Genomic DNA, 22,420 nt, shown 5'->3' on the forward strand with positions numbered 1-22,420 from the left:
AGGCTATCCTGCAGACTTTGTGACACTTATGACATACTTTGATACTTTAGGTAAAATGTGTAATCACACTCCATCCCCCCCCCCCCCCCCCCCCCTCCAGTAGTAGTCATTTATTCTCCTTCTATACAATAATTACTCCCTGTATAGTAATTTTTAATAGTAATAGTAGAGGCTGCTATTCCCCATGCTGAATACAGATTGTCTTCACACGCACAAATGATTCACAGGAAAACAATGCATGCATGTAATCCATCCAGGCTGTCTTCTCCTGAAGAAAGACGGCATCACTCATTTCAGCAAGTGACTCAATAGACATATGTTTACGTTCAAGCTACAAATTCCTCTTGAGACTGTAGTAATTATAATGGGAGCAATGGGAGAGATTGAGGTGATGTTATAATAGAGTGACAGTTTGCATTGGGAGATGTTAATGGGTGGATGGACCTATCAGCAAAACGCACGCTTTCATACTGGAGACTGTCTTTCTGGTTCCCCAACATCTGACGTGGACCTGGTTACAGACATGGCAGCACAAGACTAGGCCCTATACAACAGCATAGAGTGAGTAGTCTCTTTCTCACCTGACAGGACCCAGGCTGAAGACTGTCCAAAGGTGCCCCCAAGGCAGTACAGCACATAGTAGCAGGATGTAAGCTGCAAGCTGGGACTGTGTACATAAAAAGGCATGGACAAGTGGCTAGAACAGTATACGCGAATATCTGTGCCTCATATGGATTAGAATTCCCAATGGGACATCTTTGAAGGCATTTCAGAATAATGGGGATAAGGTCCAATGGGACAGACGAGCAACTGCTGGCCAACCAACCAGACATAATGGTGCTTTACAAGGAGCAGAATGTGCAGCAACATTAGAAAGAAGGAGCAAGAGAAAACTGAAAAATATTAGGGACTGCATGAACAACTGGACAAGATCTGGAAGGGAAAGGCCAAAGTCGTCCCAATAGGAGTGTTGGAAGCTGTAACTCCCAGATGATTCCAGGCACAGCATCAGAAGTCTAGGCTAAATCTTGCTGAATTAAATATTCAACAAAATGGCATAACAATGGCCAGTGGAGACCAAAGTTATGGTAAATGGTAAATGGCCTGTATTTATATAGCGCTTTACTAGTCCCTAAGGACCCCAAAGCGCTTTACATATCCAGTCATCCACCCATTCACACACACATTCACACAAAGTTATAAAACCATTTAGAGTTAGATCTAAACTAAGACCAAAATTCAAAGCTGAAAATTGTTCATGTGTCACATGACAAAATCTTACAGATATTTTTGTTATTTTAAAAATTAAAAATTAAAAAAATCCCTCAGTGCTCATTATAACCCCAAAAATTTCTGCGTATAAGGAGACCACAAAGTCCCACAAGTAACCGCAAGACTTTATCAAAAACCTCTATAGGGCCACTATATAGAAATAACTCAGTTTATCACCTTATCAACTCATAGTTTCACCTGGGAAATATAATACAATGAAACCTTTGATGTCACAACTAATTATTCCACTAGCTGGAATAATTGGTTGTGCAGGCTGTAGACTACACGGTCCTTCATATAGTCCTGCCGTCTATGAAGCAAGTGATTTAGTAGTTTGACATTCGGAGAGGAAAATAAAACTTGATTAGATGAATTTTTTCTATGTTGCTGTGTGCATCTGATGTTATTAGAGACTAGCTGTGTAACAGTTCTCCAAAATGACAGTCGAGTACACGGTGTATTACATTTAAAGATACTATGTAATTCATCTTTAGCATTGATGAATACAAAAATAATGTGACAACAAGATCATTGGATCATGACTAAAAATAATATGTATTTCCTGTTTACATGCCTCTTAAACAGTCTTTAAGCATCACATCTTTGACAGCTCCACGTGGGTATCGCAGAACTGGAACAATGAAAGTGCAGCATGGTGCAATTTTAGTCTCAGTGTCCGGATTTTTATATCCCTTTCTGAGACACGTGATTCCATAGTAAATTATAAAATACATAGGAAGAGATGGAAAAGATAAATAACATGCACGCACGTGATAAACAAGCTGTTTGCACGAGGTAACAACTTGTGTGAAAGAAAAAAAAACCTGTTACGTTACCTTATGCCAGGGTTTTAGGGGCTCCATATTTCCTTAATCGGTCAGTTTTCTGCCTTATCAGTTTTGCTGTTTTATTAATGTGCATTTGCATCTCAATACATAGCACAAGCAAAATCAACCATGAAAGAAATCCGTGGCATTACAGCTTTAGTTCAAACTTAAATTAAATCATAAACCAAATCGTCTATGGATTACAAAGCTTAAAATTGCTGTGTGTATGGTCTAAAGGCAATAAATCTCTGTGAAGTGCCATGCATACTGGGTGATAAATTAGATTTTAAATACAAAATAGTCCTCATTTGAATTCATGAATTTTTACCAGAATTACAACATAATAGCAGCTCGGAGTCTGAAAAATTGCATCTGTAATGAAACAAACACTATGGCCCTTCTGCTTCAGACATAATATGCCGCAGTATTTGTCATTTAGTTGCTCGCATCTACACTAGAGAATTACAAGTGTATATACCGCTGAAAAGGCAGGCTGCGTTCTGGCCAGCAGTTTTTTTTAAATGTTGGTTGTCGATTTAATAGTTCACTGAGTGCATGCAGTCATCTGGGGACTTAAAGACACAGACTGAGGTGAAGTCCACTCTCTTTAAACGGAGATGTTCGCCCAAATAAATCGATCAATAATCCTTTAACCACTTTTCCCACTTTGATTCTGGCTGGCTGCAATTTTCTTTCTCTTGAATCCAAAATGAGAAATGGTCGCCCTGAATTTCTTCAAGATCCACCATCTCCACCACCACCGCAAGAGAATTGGTTTCATATTAATACCCAAAGGTGTTTTGGAAATACGATGAAATTGAAATGACCCCAATAAGCATTGTCGGTGCTAACCAAATATTTGTCCACAAAACTTGTCTCTATGTAATGATTGCAGTTTCCTTGTCACTGTCGTTGATCATTAGTCACGCGCTGCTGCCCATGCTTATTGTGAAGCTGCTTACAGAGCAGAACCAGGTTTCAGCATCAGGGTGGAGCTCAGATTATATTCTTAGCCTCTGCTTGTTGCTCCATGCCTTCTCCTTTTGGCAAATAAATTGAAGTGAGCTGACCTTTCGTCAGAGATGCACAGCAAACTTGAGTGTTAAAGCTTCACCAGTATCAGAAATGTTAACTTCAATTAGCCCTGAAAACCCTGAAAACTATTATAGCAGGTGACCTGCAGGTACAAGATGCTTCACTGCACCATGCACATATTTTACTCGTGATGATGACGATTACTTTCTGACTTTGTCCCAGTGGAGGGGGATGATTGCTAGCCTTTGCCATTCTCATCTGTCAGCCTCTCTGTCAGCCTAGTATTATATAGTTGCGTCTGCGAGTAGTAAGATATGAAAAAAAAGTGTAATTAAAGTGGATTTACTATACCTTTTAGATTTTCTGTCATTTCTATGCACTTAGACATTCATTTAAACATGGCCAGTGATTCAATTAATGAGGTCAGTGTATATGCACATAATTCCAGTGAGGCAAGAGCCGCTCACCTTTTATTTAAAGTTTATGTTTGTGAAGGGCACCCAGTCTGAAGAAAGTTGGGTTGAAGGAAGGTGGCCTTAAAGTGAAAGGAGGTAAAACAACTTGTTCAAATCTAAAGAAGCATCCTGACCCAGTATGAGCTATATAAGGAAGTGTGAATCATGAAATGATCGTCTGCAAGAGTAGAATAATGAAAAAGGGTCTGAAAATGAGGGGGAAAAGGTCCACTTTAATATACTTATGCTCTCATAAGGCATCAGATATTCATAAATGCCAGATTTAGAGTCCTGTGTATATATTTCTAATTATAAAGTTTCAAAATAAGAGGATGTTCAATTTATAAGTGTCTACATAATTACAAAGGTGTTTGTTATATGAATAGAAAATGTATTCTCTATTCCGCCTTCTGTTTTTACTTTTTCATTTCTTCCATTTCCAAGTACAAGTCTTGAGCTACACCTCTACATTTTACTTGCAGGGAGCCAGACTTTCTTATATTTTTAGAGGAATTGGGTTTTTGGTTTGGTTTATTTGTTTGTTTCTTAAACCACTTAACACTGACATGTGAATCATTAAATCCACTAACACCAAGTGCACCAACAAGGTGATGCTTATGGCGCTATATGAAAACTTGGCCTATTTTGGCATGTTGTGCAGTGTGTCCTTAAAAGATAAAATATATAGGAAATCACACAAGTAGAGGACAGTATCTGAACAGTATCTGAAAGTCATGTCCTTAAGAAATGGGAAATAAAAAAGCAAGCAAACACCTGACACAGAAGTAAGAGATAGCTCTTGTCCTTCAGTTGATTCATGTAGTTCAAGGAAAGCAGGAAGAAAAGGCTGAAGATCAGTGGCAACAGCTCTTAACGAATGATGAATCGAAATTTTTACATTTTTGGTTCAAATCATTGACATCTTGCCTGGAGAAGGTCTGGAGAGAGTTTCTACAGACAGTGTGGATGCTGTGTCGTGGTTTGGGTCTAGTTTTCTTCAGATGGGCAATGGCTTCATTTTCCCAAACACACTGCCAGTGGAGTAAAAGCATACTTGGATAGAAAAACACACAATGGAACACTATCAGTCATGGATTGACTATCCCAGAGCCCGGACCTCAACATTATTAAAGCAGTGTAGGATAATCTTGACAGAGAATAGAACAAAAAGCAGCAAAAGTCCAAACAAGAGCTTTGAAATCCTGGAGAACTATTCCTGAAGACTGCTTAAAGAAATTACAAGAACGCTTGCCTTTGTCAGTCTGTGTCCAAAATTGTCCAAATATTGACTTTCAAGCTCATTAAAGTTGTGCAAACTCTGTTTTTGCTTTACTATATGTCCATGTATGTCTGGACCATCTCTCACTGGATGCATTTCCCATTTTCTTAGCAAAATCTATAAAAATGAGGAATAGCTAAAGATTTTTGCACACCGCTGAAGAAACAGGGGGATGTCCAATTTTCCATCTTTGCACCACAGTATATGAAGGTTTGAGCATGTGATGTGCATGTAATGTGAGCAGGTGATATAATTCAAGAAAAAAGTTTAACATATAAATAAATGAGTCCACTTACAAAAAAGAACAGAATAGTTTGGCTAAGCAGTAGAAAAAAATCTCCTTTATTTTAGCATTTCAGATTTGACAATTACACCAAATAAACAAAAAGATATCTGCACAGGCTATGTGAAATCATGCTTTGCATTTCTTCACTATAGTGAATGGGGGAAAAGCAGTAATGAACACAACAAATAGTTGTTTACAGTGTCATTGTTTGCACGTCAGTGCTTTGGATCACAACCCTAACACCGTATAATTAATACTAAAAATCATAATGGGAATTAAGTTAAGTCAATTAAGTAGTCAGAGACCGTAAAACTTAATATGCAAAAGTAAAAAAGGCAGAAATAATTTCAAATGAGGTCAAAGCAAGTCAAGATAAGTGAGAAGTATTTACAGATAACCAGGATGGAAAAAAAAATGTGTTGCAGAGGTTAATTTCTCCCACATAAAGTCTCATACAAAGTTTCATTGTCAGACAATAGAGCAAAAAGTCACAAATTAGTTGAAAAACTGAAGAAGTTCTACTATAAAAACACCAAATTATTTCTAATAAGATTCTGGCTTTTAGCATGACTGCAGATTTCATGCTGGAGATAAAAGTCAAATAAGTGGAAATGAGATGGAATTAAAGCCAGGATCATTTTTATAGGGTTGGAGAAGGCGACAGTTTATTAAGAATGTTATATCGGAGGAAGCAAGACAGGAAAGTTTTTCTCTTTGACATCAAAATGTAAAAAAGATTTAGGTAAGAAAAAACAACTAGATTCTGATGGACACACCTGAACTTCCAAGTCACAGGTTTTGAGGGCTTTTTGGTTGTTTTTGCTTAAGTTGAATGAGAAAGCTAAGTGGGTGGAATTAAGCAATCTCATATTCATTATTATCACTGACTCGCTGAAAGTTTGCTCACTGCAAGCCAATCATGTAAATGAATCTGCAGATATGATTTGACAGAGAATTTAGCCCAGACTGGATATGGACATTTGTAGTGGATGTTTCACCTGGGGAGATGGATATCCCGTTTGCAGATGATGTGCAAATATTATATATTGTGCAGTATTATCACCGTGCAGTGTTCCTTGCAGTATAGTACCAAGTACAATGCAAAATCAGTTTGGCTTGAAAAATAGGAGCTATTGTCAGGGGTTAGAGTTATTTCACATTTCTTCATTTGCAACAGTTTAATTGAGTAATTATGTTTGAGTGGATTCAGTATTGGCTTTTATTATATACTGATGGACGATTTCCTCTAAATAACATAATTATAGTCAGTGCCATATTGCAAAAACTTACTGATTACTGATTAATGGGAAATGATAAAAAAGGGTTTAATTCAATCCATGGGAAACGCCAAGCAGGAGATATACAGTTGAGATCAGCAGCAGGGAATAATCTATCAGCATGTCATGGTCTGATCTGTTTGAAGGGCAGTAACTGCAACATAAACACCTTTTCGAGGCTTTCAAGCGGGATGGCCTGGCCTGTGGTGTCAACCGCCTCAGTGAGATCAAAAAAGGACTCAAACGGAGCAGTCAAAAGCAAACTGAAACCAGGGCACCTAATAGAAAGCATCTCAAAACCCAGTATAAACTTCCCTGGTTATTATTATTCACAGAAAGCAGCAGCTTGTGGAAACGGCCATTTTCGTAAGATATATAAAATCCGGTGTATTGTGATCAGTGGTGCGCTGCAAGTTTCAAAGTTTTGAAGAGGACTTAGTCCAGGCTATTAAATACTGACTGATTGCATGATGTCCAAAGTGACATATGTTTAAGGAAGATATTTCGTTTCTCACTGCATTGTGCAATCTGTGAAAGCCAGGCGAAGAGCGATTGACATTTTCATGTAGTTCATGGAATTGCCGAGCATATTTGGAGAGGCCGTTTTAACATTTTATGGAGTCCCAGTATCATACTAGAAATGACTTGTTCCATGCCGCATGGCTCCATATCCATTATAGATGGCTGGCCCAGCTATGCCAGTGGTATACATATGTTTACAGCTGTCAAAATGCACCAAGAGGAGCCACTGAGAATCCTAAAAAAACAGCTATCCATCTGAGCTGGATGGATCCTGAAGACTTTGTTGTAACATTATCTTTCGAGCATATCAATAATACATACAGAAATAAATGTGCCCAAGTGCACAGAAACAAAAGCAAAGCCCCAGAATATCATGCAGCATGTTGACGGGGCTGCTGACATTCACACTGAATGTATTTTTCAAAGATCTTTTCTTTAAAATAGCCTTTAACATTTACTTTTTTACTTTCACACGCAAAAATTAAGTACTGTTTCTTGTTTAAATATTTAAAGCACAGAATGAAAATCCATGATCTTAAATGCAGTGGTAATTCATTTTGACTCATTTCAGTTCGGTTCAAATTAGAGATGTAGAGATGAGACGGTTGTCTTGTTTTGAAGGATGAGAAATTCCGAGTTCCTTTCATGTTTGAGAGGTTAAATGAGTTATTTTTAAAAGACTGTTGCCCTTAAAATGCATTTTCCCCCCCTCAGTAAATACCGTTGATAAATGGTTTAAAATTTAAGCTTACAGTGAAGTACATGAAAGTTGTACTGCAGTTAAACTCTATTTTGGTGCAATCCCTTCCTTTGATTGTGTAGTTCAAGATTGTGGAAGGGAGTGGGGTGCCATGGGTATTTCACTTTGAGTACATACCTTCAGATATTATTAAAAGTTGATGTTTTGAAGCTGGCAGTATCTAGGCTCAGTAATTGTTTTAAGGAGCCGGGGAGAATTTTTCCTTTTCCAAGATGTTCTTTGAGACTCTGTAGATCTTCCAAAAAGTAGTTTATTTTAAGTTCTGTGTCACTAATTCATCAGGAGTACGTGCTCCTAGATTTGAAAGAGACGCAGCACGCCAGGCAGGATTTTATTTACTCAGAATGGAGTTTTCTTGATAAATAACCTACATTAACTTGAATATGAACCCTGTTAAAAGAGATGAAGCTCCTTCTAACCTTGTGTGAAGTAAAATAGTATTAAGTAAGTCATTGGTTTTTTAAAGAAACATCAGTAGACCTATCTGGGCTGCAGATTTTGTAGCACTACAAGAGCAGTAGAGCATACCCGTGAGGCTTTACTGTTTTAACAAGAAAAGGTGAGCCTAGTAACATCCAGTAATTAACATCGATCACAGAGTTTAGCTACAGGTGATGGAAACTATATGCGTTTCAGAAATTAACAGAATCCATCCATCCATTCGCTTCCGCTTATCCTTTTCAGGGTCGCGGGGGGCGCTGGAGCCTATCCCAGCTGTCATAGGGCGAGAGGCAGGGTACACCCTGGACAGGTCGCCAGTCTGTCGCAGGGCTAACACATAGGGACAAACAACCATTCACACTCACATTCACACCTAGTGGCAATTTGGATTATCCAATTAACCTATCCCCACAAGCTGCATGTCTTTGGACGGTGGGAGGAAGCCGGAGTACCCGGAAGGAGCCCACGTAAACATGGGGAGAACATGCAAACTCCACACAAAAAGACCCCGGCCTGATGGTGGAATTGAACTCAGGACCTTCTTGCTGTGAGGCAACAGTGCTAACCACCGTGCCACTGTGCTGCCCACAAATTAACAGAATAGTTTTTTAAATTTATCCTGTGAGAGATGTACTTGAAATTTTAAGGTTTTAATCTTGACTTCAGTCAATTTAATACTGGTTGAGATGCAGCGTGGACTCAGAGTACTGGACGAATTGCTGAACCGGCAAACTGACATTGATCGGCTCAACTAATTCGGTTCATATTGCTAAAAACAAAATTTATATTTAATATTACATGACATTGTGGATTAAAGATTGCATGCCCATGTGAATTTGGCTGCGTTAGCTCTGACTATATAATGTTTTTCTAAAGGTAAGTTTTAAGCTTTCTCTTTGGCTCCTGTAACTCAGTGTCAGGTTGTAGGCGTCAAACAGAACAAGGACACGCAGGAAAATCACTGCTAATAAAAGCAGAAGGCTATGAATGTGCCACACAGGGAAATGTTTAGCAGCAGCACAACTGAACCTCTGCTCCTAATATAAGCCTGCACAGTATTCTTCTTGTGCTCCTTGGTTAATTTAATTTGCATTGTCGGATAACCAATAAGACAAATGAAATAACTGAATTTTTGTGATTCAGCAGCAGTGAAATGAGAGCCAGCCAAGGAAATCAGATAATTTCCCTTCCTTTGACATATTGGAAATGATCTTATCAAATATCTCCTCGCCTATTTAGTCTCTTCATCCTGACATTTGTCTTGACAGACAAATCCTGTTACAGTAAGAAATGAATTCAAGAATGAAACACAAATTACAGACGTCCAAGTGTTTACCAGCCCCGCAGAGAGAATTGGGATGTTTTCGTGAGGGGAAGGAAATGAAGAGCACTTGTTTTTTTTTACCTGTTTTGTTGGTGACTGCTGCACCACCACCTCCACAACCTGACAAAGTGACAGCTCTGACAGCGCTTGGGCACAACTCTGACATTATTTGCAGATGGTAAATAAGGGGAAAAAAAATCTGGTGCGGTAGTATGATTCATAGTTAGTCCCAGCTCTTGTTTACAGACAGGTTGTCACATTCATTTAGCAAATTACATTCATACTTAGGGCTCTGTAACATGCTTTTGCCCTCCCACTTTATTGGAGGAGAGAGGATATTAAAAAGAATCAAATCTCTTCTTTTCTACTTCAGTCATCAAATCTCCTGACTCTGAATCCTTCAGAATGATCAATCTCTGCAGAGGGATTATGCTCCACAGATGCCAGTGTTTCTAATGCACGTTTCTTATGCACTAATATGTACAAAATTTCCACCTTCTACAGGCGGCTCCATTACTTTCTCGTAACCCCGCTTAGAGCCTTGTATGTAACAGGATATGCTAATACTTGTCGTGCTAAGCCGTTGTAATCTTCATGCTTGAATTTGTGAGCAGAAAACCTCGCCTTTTCCACAAACTGTAAATACTGATGGCACGGTGTGGCTGTGTGGGGAAAAAGTGGCATGAATTTCCCCCTTTTTTCAGTGACCCCAAAGACTATAAAATGGGAAATTGTGACCATGCAGTGTGGATGCACAAGTACATGAACTATAACTGCATGATTACAAAATGAACAGTTACAGATTAACGTAATTCCCCTCTTTCTCTATAATACATTTTCCTGGAGACCGCAGACCATATGCTTATGTAGCAGTCAGTGAACCATGAAATCACTTGGTTTTCATGAAGCCAATTTGCATTCTCAGGTAAAAGCCCAATGGGCCAGAGGTAGTTGTAAAACCTTCATTTAGTATATCAGACCTGTCCTTTCTTATTATGGCTGCACAAAATGATCAAAGTGTCACTACTGCTGAAATGACACTGCATGCTAATGGCATGAGACTGCTGCTGCTTTTTGGACAATCACACAAGGATTTTGCATCATCCTTCAATCATGAGCTGGTTTTTCCTCACTGCATTGGGCTCGGGTGAATGACTTGATACTAGGCATTAGAATATTCACAGAAAAAGTGCTAGTCTAAAACACAACACTGAAAATTTTAGAATAAAGTGTTGATTTTACTTTGAGAAGACCTGTTTGAAGAGAGTCTTTCATGCTATTTATATTGATCTCATCTCCTTATAGACATAAACGTGAAGAACTCTGATGATTTCTATAAATGGCGCTCTGTAGCCAAAACCAAGTCAGTGGAGTCCCCTTTAACATTGTACATAAACAAAATGAGAACAAATCTCAGCATTTTTGTGTTTGCGTGTTAGACAGCCCTGATGATAACTATGTGATGCAGTTAAAGGTACAGCAAAGATTTTGTCTCCCACAGGATCAATTATTTTTTTATAATACAAGGTCAGAAATGGACGTTATTATTGCGCTGCATGTAGCTGAAAATGGCTTTCACTATAAAAATGGAGCCACACCAAAATACAAAGGTTCATTATTTAGGTTGGCTTGCTGTATTCTTTAGCTTTAATGATTAATCATTTGCCACTTTCTTTGGATTAATATCATATGAGGATGTTTGATGTTTAGCAAGCGATGACCTACTACGACGTTTTACAAGTTTTGGCTAGTATCTCCATCACTTGTCCAATCCTTCCCGAGGGTTCTCTCCTGTTTCTGCAGCCAAAATTATCTCACGGACAGCCTTTCAACACAATTATAAGATCTGTATGTGGTCTAAGTATTACTGTTTTACATCCTGTGTGGCTGTAGTTTTGATCTGAGATGTCAGTGTGCCTTTAGTATTTATCTCTTATGCAGCTAGGCCTAAGAGAAATGACTCAGTACAGTCACACTTTATAAATCTATCAACTGAAATCAATGAACAAGAAGAATAAAACGAACAAGAAATGAATCCATGTCATGATTTCATAATCAGTTGTTGTAGCTTTACTTACAAATTGAGTATATTTCAAGCAGCAAGACATACAGCTGTGGGGATTTTCTTTTCTGTGTGCCACAACCTACTTCCCATTTCTAAAACGACTCAATAAATAAAAAGTTATTCTGTAAGTGGATACCTGGCAATTGTTTATTTTTTGCCAGCAGCTGTAACCTCTCCTATGAATCACATGATTGATAACACAACTTAACACATCAGTCTTGCTATAATAGAAAATAAAAATGACACTGTAGGACAATAGAGGTTGATTTTTGAAAGGCCATAAAATGTCCATAGACAACACGGACCACCTCTTGCGGTCGCATGAGTAAGTGCATGTTAAATATTCTGACCTTTTCAGAAAGGCAGTAGTGTCATCACCACCTAGGGCAGGACTCGTCACCGTGGCAACAAAGAAATTGGAGAAGAAGGTTGTTGCAGATGGGAAAGGTTTTCCTTCCAACATGTGGTTAATGTTGTGAAAAGGTCTTTTTTTTTTTTAACAAACCATTATGTTTTCCTAAACCTACCCATACAATGTCACGCAGGTAGCAACGTTTTTAATGGATCCTGTTACTGACACCACAGGAGACAGAAGGAAGATGGAAAAAGTAATAAAATAAATGGATGATTTAAAAAAGAACAAACCAGGAGAACAAAGAGAGGGAACCAGTGTGGATGACAGGAGGGAATAAAGGGGAACAGAAGGCAAAAGACTTGATGTGCAAATAAAAAACCAGGGAAAGAGACAGAGATAAATACAAATGTGGGAGAAGAAGGTGGAAACAAACCAAGAGCACTATGTTTTATTTGATTTTCCTTTCTTTAACGTTTATATAACAAGTCTGGATTCATTATGTATTGATTGTAAATCTCCTGACATAGAGCAGGGTCAGAGTCCAAATTCGGGGGCCGCATCCTTCAAAGGCCGCATTTGATTATGTCACAGTGAAGCCAGCGCACAAGCACTTGGGTTTTAGTTTAGTACATGATTTAATTTACAAAATAAGTAGGTAATCATAATTGCTGGTTTTAAAGCTATTGAAAGAAATGTTAATTGTGTAATACCGATCATTTCTACCCCCGTGTAAGGTATGCAAAGTCTACTACTAATAATGATAATGTTTTATTTAAACATACAGTAAATCTAACCTTTTAAGTACTTCATGGTGCTCCTGTATTGTCAAATACAGTGATGGTTACAAACACTGTCAAAGCCTATAGCCATTTCCTTGTAGTCTCAGACATTTTAGCTCCTATGCGTCAAACCTAAACACTCGTCCACTAAACTGTAACTAGGTCTGAGGGCCATACACTGGTTACAAAGGCTAATGGGACACAGGCGAACTCAATCAAGACAATAGTCACAGGAAGAAAAGTAATAAAGGAGTAAAGTGAAAAAACAGACATAAACCTTCAAAATAAAACGGGAGATAAGATCTAAGGGAGACCTAGAAGAAAGTCAATCAGATCACAGGCCTATACTAAAAAGCAGGATTGTGGCGTATCCAGGTAATTTCAGGGTTAGCCCTAGTTTTCTGTATAACGAAGGTGGTTCACTTCTTCCTGTATGTTGTCATGGTATGTTATGCTGTGAACCTAACCTGTTTAGGAGCAGGTTAAGATCTAGATTACAGATCAACAGCTATGAAATACCCGCCTACTGACCAATCAATTTTCCAGAAAATAGAGTTGTTCCCCCAGACATCAATGTGCAAATAATAAGAGGGTGTAAAGTTTTTTTTAATAGCATCTAATGTCTTTGCTTCCCCAATGAGCATCAGTAATAAATAATATAGATTTTTAGACACAGCTTCCTTATTTTTTGACATATTCCTTTTTTTTTTTCTATTTCTACTTTTTTTCTGTTGGCAGCAAACAGTTATACAATTTTATTGTTTTATTTGCATTAATATTTGATCCTTGCACTGGACTTGCTGTCCAGATATAAAGTTTGTGTATCGACTAAGATTGAATTCAGTTTTACATTTAATCTTTAGAAAAGGTATAAAATGTTCTTGTAGGTCATTCTAATCTGCTGCAAAGACTCTTTTACTCTGGTGGTATTGAGCTACTAGAACACAGAACACATACCAAGGATACCTTTTCAATCAATCAAATGAATTTCACTTTGTTCTGTGTCAAACTGAGGTGATTTTCAGTAATTTTCTTTTTTGGCTGTGGGACAGAAAGCTTTACTGTTTAAATGTATCCAGGTTAAAGTTTCAAAGCTCTAATGTGCAGCTGTCCCCTTAGAAATAGACCTATTGCATCACATTTTATCACTGAGAGCAGAATCAGTGATAAAATAATTACCTGGAATTAAAATGTTTATTTTACTTAATCACCAGCTAACGATTAACAGTCATCTCTAGTGCAGGGGGAACCCTGGGGACGCTTAGCTAGTTGATAACCAGCTTCGTGTGACCGTTTATTCTGATGGACAGTGTTAGGCTACGTTCACACTGCAGGTCTTAATGCTCAATTCCGATTTTTTGATCAAATCCGATTTTTTTGTCTCCTCGTTCACACTACAAATAAAATGCGACAGCAAACGCGCTCTAGTGTGAACGCTCAAAGCGGCCCGCATGCGCAAAAGAAGATGTCACACACAACGCGCTCTGTTTAGACCAAGAACAAACAGTATTGTTTGACTGATGGCCGTTAATATAAAGACTTCGGACTTTACGTTTCCCAATTTTTGCTTTAAGTTATTTTGTTATTTACATAATAATGTAAATAACCTAATAATGATCCTTATTGCTGTTTAAGAGAGGAGCGGTGCTTCAAAGGATAGCTGCAGATTTCTGTCAGAATCTGCAGATTATACAGTACAAATAAAATGTTTACGTTGTCTTCCCAACAGTTTCACTGACATCTACACTGGATGGCTAGGAAGCGTTCGCGATGTCTTCTTGGGCGCTGATAATTGGCTTCAGTCTTGTGTCGGTGACGTAAAAGGCGGATTTAATGCGACTTGACCGTTCAAACAGCAGTCGCTTTCTAAAACATCGGATATGTATCGGATTCAGTACCACATACGAAAGTGACCCAGATCGGATTTGAAAATATCGGATTTGCGCCGTTCACACTGTCATAGCATGATCGGATATGGGTCGCATAGGGTCAAAAAAATCGGATTTGATGCGCTTTAGCCTGCAGTGTGAACGTAGCCTTAGAGGAAGTGAATCAGGATAAGAGAAACACAACCTGGGTATGTTGAACAAACTTTTTAGCATATGTCCATGAAAAAAACACATTTAAAAACACATAGAAACAGAAACCATAAGTAAATATCAAAATAAATACTGTAACTACTGCAAACCCAGTGTTTCTACACAGTCTTCATATTTGTAAGTCTTTTTATTGCCTCACTGTGAGTGACACATTATGATATTGCAAAATGAACCACTCGTGTTATTTCTGCAAACACTCATTCATGTTGTTTTTTTTGGTAGTCAGTCAATGTATTTTGTTGTTTAGGTATTAGGATGATGAATTTGTAATAACAGACTCTGCTCAATACAATAAAGAAGGCTAGGAGATATCCATAAAAGCTAAAATGTTCATTGACCCACTCCCTTGGTGGTCTGGGTGGCCTGGACCTCTTCTGTGTCGGGGGGGTTCTACTGGGTACCAGCGGTTCTTGAGTGGCCGGCCTCTAGCGGGGTCAGCTGCACATCGCCCCTGTTCATCTAAGGCCTTCCTCCCTTGTACTCCTGCTGGGTTGGGTGTACAGACATCACTGCGATGCGTGGCCTTCGGTCTTCAGTACTCTTGGGGGCTGTGGACGGCCTGGTTTTCCTGAATCCATCTCTGTCTGCCTCTGGCTCCTGGGGGGCATTATTACGACTTCCCATCCTCATTTTCAAGTACATTTCGTGACAAAGACACACACGCACACACTCAACACTCCTCTCTTTCTCTCACTCACACTTGCATACAAACACACGCCACAAGAAGATTGTTGATTTATGAACCCGTGCATTTTCTGATGTTTGGGTTCCAGGTGTTGTATGTTCGTTTTTCTTACAGGTGCGGCACTTGGCGATACATTATGCACGTCTATTTGTACTCTACCTTTTTATTATGTCTTTCCCTTGAATCCTTGAATTAAAAGATTAAACTTAAAGGGAAACAGTTAATAGATATCTGATAATAGATAATACACATTAATCTGATTTGACTATAGAAAATATTTAATTATTTAATGTTAAGTTCAGTGTTAATTGTCACTATTTGTTATATCTTTGAAAATGAATTATGTTCCAGTTTTCAGCTGTATTCATGGCCAAATGAGCAATTAGAAGGTGTGATCTTAGACACAAAATGTGAGCAGTTTCCTGACAGACATTACTCAAGCAATTAATTAATGACAAAAATTATCATTACGCACTGCCAAGTGGCAATTTCCAGGTTTGAAAAATTAGACCAGGTGGAATAAACGTGATTTGTTTCTAGTAGGCAGTTGAGGCTGTGCGCCCATGTTAAAATGTTCAGTTATACAGCATTAAATAGGATGTTTATACATTGATAAAAACAAAAAATGAAAAAACAGTTTGGTGTTTGGCTTTTTTATACTGTTTCCACCTTCATCACAACTGTTCTTTTTTCACAACTAATCCGTCTGGATGCTCGAGTTAGGGGCGTGGTCCCTTGGATTGGCAGGTGTTTGGACACAGGCAGCTATAGCTGATTGGCGTCTGCTAGTCCTCATTTCACCCCATAGTCACTGAACTTGACTTCTCTTTTGTTTTTCTGCAGTTGGTATATTTTAGAACATCTTGTTATTGTTTTACATGAACGTTCATAAAAAGAAATAGGAATGAGAAAATTGAACTGAAAAGATAATAAAATAAAATAACATTGCACAATTGCTTTCACATATTCGTGGTGGAAAAAAATATGTTGCGCATGCAGACACACACCTTTTAGTGCTTTTTTGTGACTTGCCAAGTATTTGGGAGCATTTTAAGAGAATTGTTTGACAAATGTTATGGCTTGCTCTGTGGTATAACCATTCTAGAAGTTAATTCACCAGTTTTGGCGAATGAAATACTGATTTATTGGTCTGTTTTTAACACCAGTTGCATGGTAAGTGTGTTTCTGTTTGGCACCCTTACAATTTCTAGATGCATCTTGCTAGCATTTTCTGATAAAGTAGCAGTCCAAACTCTCCTCCAAATACAGTCAGTTCTAGCTACAAAGATTGGACATTAAAGTGCCAAAACACTAATGCTGACATTCAAAATGCAAGTCCAATGGGTACATGTCACATGTATCCTTTATACATAGTCACAACCCCAGCTGCATTTTATTATCTAAGCCTTTATATTTGAGGTTAGATAGTAATATAAATTGACTCATACAGTTTGTTCTGACCTGTAATCTATGGGGGTCCGTTGCTTAGGCACTGGAGCAGGTTGTCTGCTAATTGCAGGGTTGTGTCCTTGAGAAAGATATTGAACTCCATGTTGCCCCTGATGGCAGGTAAGCACCTTGCATGGCAGTGCTGTAATCTTGTAAAGCATTTTATATAACAAAGTTAAGGTTAAAGGTGCTATATGTGTATATATGCAGAGCTGTAAATGATGGCATTTATATATTATACATATAAATATAGAACTTTTACCAGTGCACATGATGGGATAAAGTCTTTCGTCCCATCATTGAAAAGTTTGTCCATTTTTAGCTATTGCATTACAGATGACCTCACTATGTGATCCATGAGCCTTGTCTGATGGAGTCTAACCATAACACAACCAGCCTTAATTATCACTGAGAAAGCATTTTTTGTGATCACCACCTGCACTTTTAGCCGCTGACCTTCCTTGGTAACCTTGCCCTCCAACATTATTCAGGTTCAGGGGTATTGATTGGCTGTGAAATGCACACACACACCTTCATCTTTTCTTGACCTCCTATGGCAAAGGTTTGTAGAAGCTAATGAAAAGCTAATTATTCAATCAAACTGCTCCTTAAAGCAATTTTCCTGGCAACTATTTTGTCTTATTTCAAGTAAAGAGCTCCGCTCAGTTTGAGTCAGGCAAGTGGGACGGTAAAATTCATTAAAGTCTGATGGTGTTTTAGATTAGTGGATATGACTCAGATAAAAACAGGTGTTGATCCTTAATAATCACCTTGCTTTTGTGGTTTCTTCCCTAGATGACTCTGGGTATTTTGCACCTAGTGAATAAACAGAATATATCTGATGTATTTAAACACATTAAGTCTACACATAGTGACACATGTTCAATATGTTCAGTTTCAGGGCATTGTTGTTCATGCACACCCATTAGTTAGATGTAATTAGGCTTTGACTGCAGCAAAACAGCTGTTGAAAATCCATGAATACATATAGCTCTGTGATTGATACCTTGCCATATAGTGTACACGATCCTGTGTGTAAATCGCGTCATTAATCAAAATGCTGACATGAGGAGGAGTAAATGACTATAAAGTCAGGGGAAAATGAAAATGGCCTAATGGGATTGAGTTTCATGGATCTGCTGAGGATAAGTTTGACCTCACAGTTATGACAGCAGTCGGGCTACACTACACCTCCAAACAGTATCGTTGTTTCCTGCACGAGTGGTTTTGTCAGCCCACTGCTGAGTCATGATGACATTGAGAGTGTCCTTTAATAAGCATGTTAAAGCTACAGCTGCTGTACTGCTTGTCTTTTTCTTGGGCGCTGTGATTCCTGCAGTTAGTGAAAGGAGGTGAAAAATTAAATTCGAACCAACATCTTTACTCCAGTCAGGCAATTTAGAAATAATTAAAGCTCGTACTAAATACACACACACACACACACACACACACACACAAAAAAAAAAAAAAAAACCTTGCAAGGCTATGGTGGAATTAATTCCCCATACTGCTGTGGTCTATTAATTGCTGTGGGTCCTTGCTTACCTGCCAGCAAGCTCTGAAATTGTCATCACTTCGGTTTACTTTATATCCACGGAATGGAGCACAAGGAAAGGTGAATAGCTTCAGTATGAATGCATTCACTCAAATGTATAATTGATTGAAGCTATAAGGCTTGTTTTTGTCTCCCTGGATGGTCAGCAGGATCTGAGGGAAGGAGATGCCTGCAGCTTTTTGCAGAGATTTCTTTTTGTTGCTTTTGCAGAGCAGATGTCTGGGAAAGGAGGGAAGAAAAGCATTATCCCTAAGCCAGTAGAGAGATAATTCTGGCATTGTCTTGTAAATATATAATGAAAAGAGTATGAAATGACAGTTCTGTTATATTTCAATCTTAAAACACTTTAAAAATATGGGTTTTGATCTGCTTTTCCTCAATGCTGTAAGTAGAGTTTTCCAGGGAAATCTCCAAGCAAAATTGTTATTTAGTTGAAATCTTGGTCCAAATAATGCATGCTTATAGTCTGATAAAATATTACTGCCCTGCCTTTGAGATTTTCTTAGCAAGCTTATTGATATTTACTAATGCTTCCACATCAGTACATATTAGGCCTGCTCTTTTTAAACAATTTTTTGCAGTTAAATGTTGGTTTTTCAATCATTCTTGTATCTGTATGTCCTTTTTTGGGGGGGGTTAGTTTGTTTTTGATGCCACTCACATTGGGTCATCGCTGTGTGAGTGAGTGAGCGGCACAGTATAACTACAAAGAGGTAAAAAGGGAAGTCTAAGTCACCCCTGTTGCCATTTTGAGTATTGTAAGTAGTAAAGCTGGCAATACAGGAGGACAACGGTCTCCCTAACAACTGTCTTTGTCTTGCACGGATAGGAAGGAATCATAGTGATGGATAATGACTTGACTGAGAATGCCCATTGGACCAAATAAAGGCCTGGGGCCAAAAAGAAGTGGAACAGAGAGGTAAAGTGTTGCAGCTGTGAAAGGAAAATGGATCAGTGGAGTGGAGTGTTTGATACAGTGAAGAAGAGCCATGTTGGAGACAATGTGAGGCTGTGGTGTTCCAACACTAGACTTCTCATTTTGAGCCAGGTGATGGTATACTTGAAAGTGAGGATAAAATTGAAAAGTCATTGATGAAATACATTTTTTAAAGCAAATTTACGAGTCCCATTGGTTTCTCGCTGTCACTGCAGTGATATTACTCTCTGACACACTGGCTGTGAAGAGGGGGAGGAGTGGCCCGTGTTACCGCCCTGCACAGAATATGCTTGGAATGACAGCCCATGAAATGTGTGACACCTACGCTCTTACTTTATTTCTTTTCTTCATTTCTTGAACTCTGACATGACAGTACACATCCAGCCTTATTTGAACTGGAGCTGGAAGAGGATTGAAATGACGTATCAAAAAGCAAAAGCTTGCGTCATAAATACTTCATTGGCTGGATGAATAGCTGAAGGTGACAAGTCTAAAGTCCTCCCCTGAATACAAATTGATGTACAGTAAAGCTGGAAGAAAAACCTGAGTGGAGAGTTCTGTATTTTCATGCATGAAGGCTCGCTGCAGACAAATGCGAGCGATACGGTAATCTCTCTTGGATTGCGTGCCGCTGTACTGCAAGCAGAGCTGTGACATGTCACGTAGCTTGTTTTAAATTTTTGGGACAAGTGAGAAACTGAAGGCCTGTGACCTTGGTATTCATCTCTCTCCAGTGTGGAAAAAAAAGTGAATGTTTGGGTAAAAATAGCCTCTTAAGTGAGTTACAAACCCCCATGCGTCTTCATCAGATATTGCAGAGTGCAGCAATAACCTTGCGTTTAAGCATCCAGTAATTTTTTTGGAGGCATTTATCACCTTATTTTTTTTCATCCTGAACCCAGTCTGTGTTTAGTACAGATAAATTCCAAGTTGTGTCAAAATAGGATAAATTTTTCATTATGCTCCCCTTTACACTTTGTTCTCCTTGAGCTACAATGATGCAGTGAAATATTAATGACAGGACACACATTCATAGTCATGGTATCTCCAACTCTGTTTTTCTGGTGCCTTTTTCTGCTGCTTATGTTTCTTTCCTGTTGTTTCATAATCAGATCAGTGTTCATATCGCACCCAAAGCTGCCAAGTGGAAAAAGGAGAAAGCTCAGTCAATGAGATTATGAATGTATGACTGCCTCTCTAGTGTGTTGAGAAACGTTGCCTCCTTCACTGGAATATTGTCTAGAAGTACATGATAAACATCCCAAAATGTGTTAAAACAACCACTTTTCTGGCAGGCTTTTTACTAAAGCTTTCTACAGCTGCATTATGTCCTAATTCTAACAAAATGCTAAAGCATGTTCCTTATTCCCCAGCGGTGTTTTCCCGTGGGAGTCGCCTGCCTCGGCCCTGAGTCTTTGACTGTTAGCTGATCAGGATGCTGATGTGGAACCTGTAATGGAGACCAGGGCTTGATATCTGGTGAGTTTGCCATGTTTTTCAAGTCACTGCATATTGACTCTAAGCAGCTCCCTGCTTAGTGGGAGCAGCTTTAACTATACTGAAAATGTTGTTAGCAGTAATACATCAGCAGATTTAAATGGAGTGCTATGTCAGAAGATTCAGTGGCACTACAGGGCCAGAGGATAACTGAGTAAAATATTAATATTTATTCTCCTCTTGTCTCCTACTGTTTGGCAGCATTTGATTTACACAGTTAGGCAACAACCATATGCATCGAGTCTGTTGACTCTGAATCTTCTTTTCTGGCTTTATCTTATTTGTCTATTTCCAGTGTACTTGGGCAACGACACAAAATTGTCTTCTCCCAGAAAATCGTCAGACTGGTCATTTTTTAAATAACATGACTCCTGTTTACGTAGATGATAGGGCTGCACAATTAATCGTTAGAAAATCGTGATCTCGATTCATACTTATGTGCGATCTCATTTCGAAATGACAACGATTTAAAAAAAGAAAAGAAAAGAAGAAAAAAAAGCTGACGATTGTACCGCATTTTGATCCGGGACATAAGCTGCATGAAAACAAGCGCTCACTCTTCCTGCTCAACAAATGACAAGGGCGGAGCCTTATACCACGTGATACAGAAGTCAGCTGGCAGGGAAAAACAACGGAGAGCACGTGAGAGATGACGAAGCTGTAAAGGCCAAGAAAGTGACAGGAGAAAATCCGTCCCGGTCAACCACCCAAACATCAATAACGGGAACCTCATACAGCGCTTCCCTATACACGTCGAACTTCCGCAGGCACAAAGAAATTACGGAGGCTATTACTTATCACCTGACCAAAGATATGGCTCCCATCAACACTGTGCAAAACGAGGGATTTAGGAAAATGATCAACACCCTAGACAAACGCTACACAGTGCCGTCCCGCAACTATTTTAAAAATGTTGCACTACCTGCTCTATACACGCAGTGTCGGGCAACGGTGGAGACGGAATTACAAGCAGTACAACATTTTGCAGCAACGACAAAATGTGAGACATTTGTTGTTTTTATGTTCAGTCTCAACTGTTACGAAGTTGATGTGCAGTTAATAAGTGCAATAAATATTTATATTGGAAAAGAAAATCGTGAGAGAATCGTGATCTCAATTCTAAGCAAAAAAAATCGTGATTCTCATTTTATGCAAAATCGTGCAGCCCTAGTAGATGACACTAACAAACGGCCGGTACAGTCGGTTCGCTGGAGGACTTGAGAATGACGATAAAAAGGTGATGATGATGATAAAGAAATAGATATACAACTGTGAAACTGTGTAAATAGATTTACACAGCAAGTGCAATGTCTACAGGGTTGCCATCAGCGCAGAAATGTGTGAGAGAAAGTAAAAAGATTGCTGGATAAATATTGCTTAGTCAAGAAGCTCTTATCCAGCATATTCAACATGCATATAAATATAGCCGCTATAATAGTAAATAATAATAATAGAAAAATATTTGTTCTCAGAGAGAGCTTTATTATTTATGTAATGTCATCTAAAAATGTCTAGCATTAA

At 38.6% G+C, this 22,420-nt stretch overlaps 1 protein-coding gene across 3 annotated transcripts in view; it reads left to right on the forward strand.

The window, feature by feature from the left end:
* The window catches only part of lrfn1 (leucine rich repeat and fibronectin type III domain containing 1), a 139,858-nt gene that overhangs the window by 81,908 nt on the left and 35,530 nt on the right, over positions 1-22,420 (forward strand). For 2 of the 3 annotated variants that reach the window (XM_026191294.2, XM_080288856.1), the window contains one exon: positions 20,776-20,881. The exons of the other annotated variant lie outside the window; for it this stretch is intronic. The gene's annotated coding sequence lies outside the window, so the exon portion shown is untranslated. The remainder of the gene's footprint in view (positions 1-20,775; positions 20,882-22,420) is intronic. 3 annotated transcript variants of the gene reach the window in all.

Source organism: Astatotilapia calliptera, chromosome 14, assembly GCF_964374335.1.
Source record: "Astatotilapia calliptera chromosome 14, fAstCal68.1, whole genome shotgun sequence".
NCBI lineage: Eukaryota > Metazoa > Chordata > Actinopteri > Cichliformes > Cichlidae > Astatotilapia > Astatotilapia calliptera.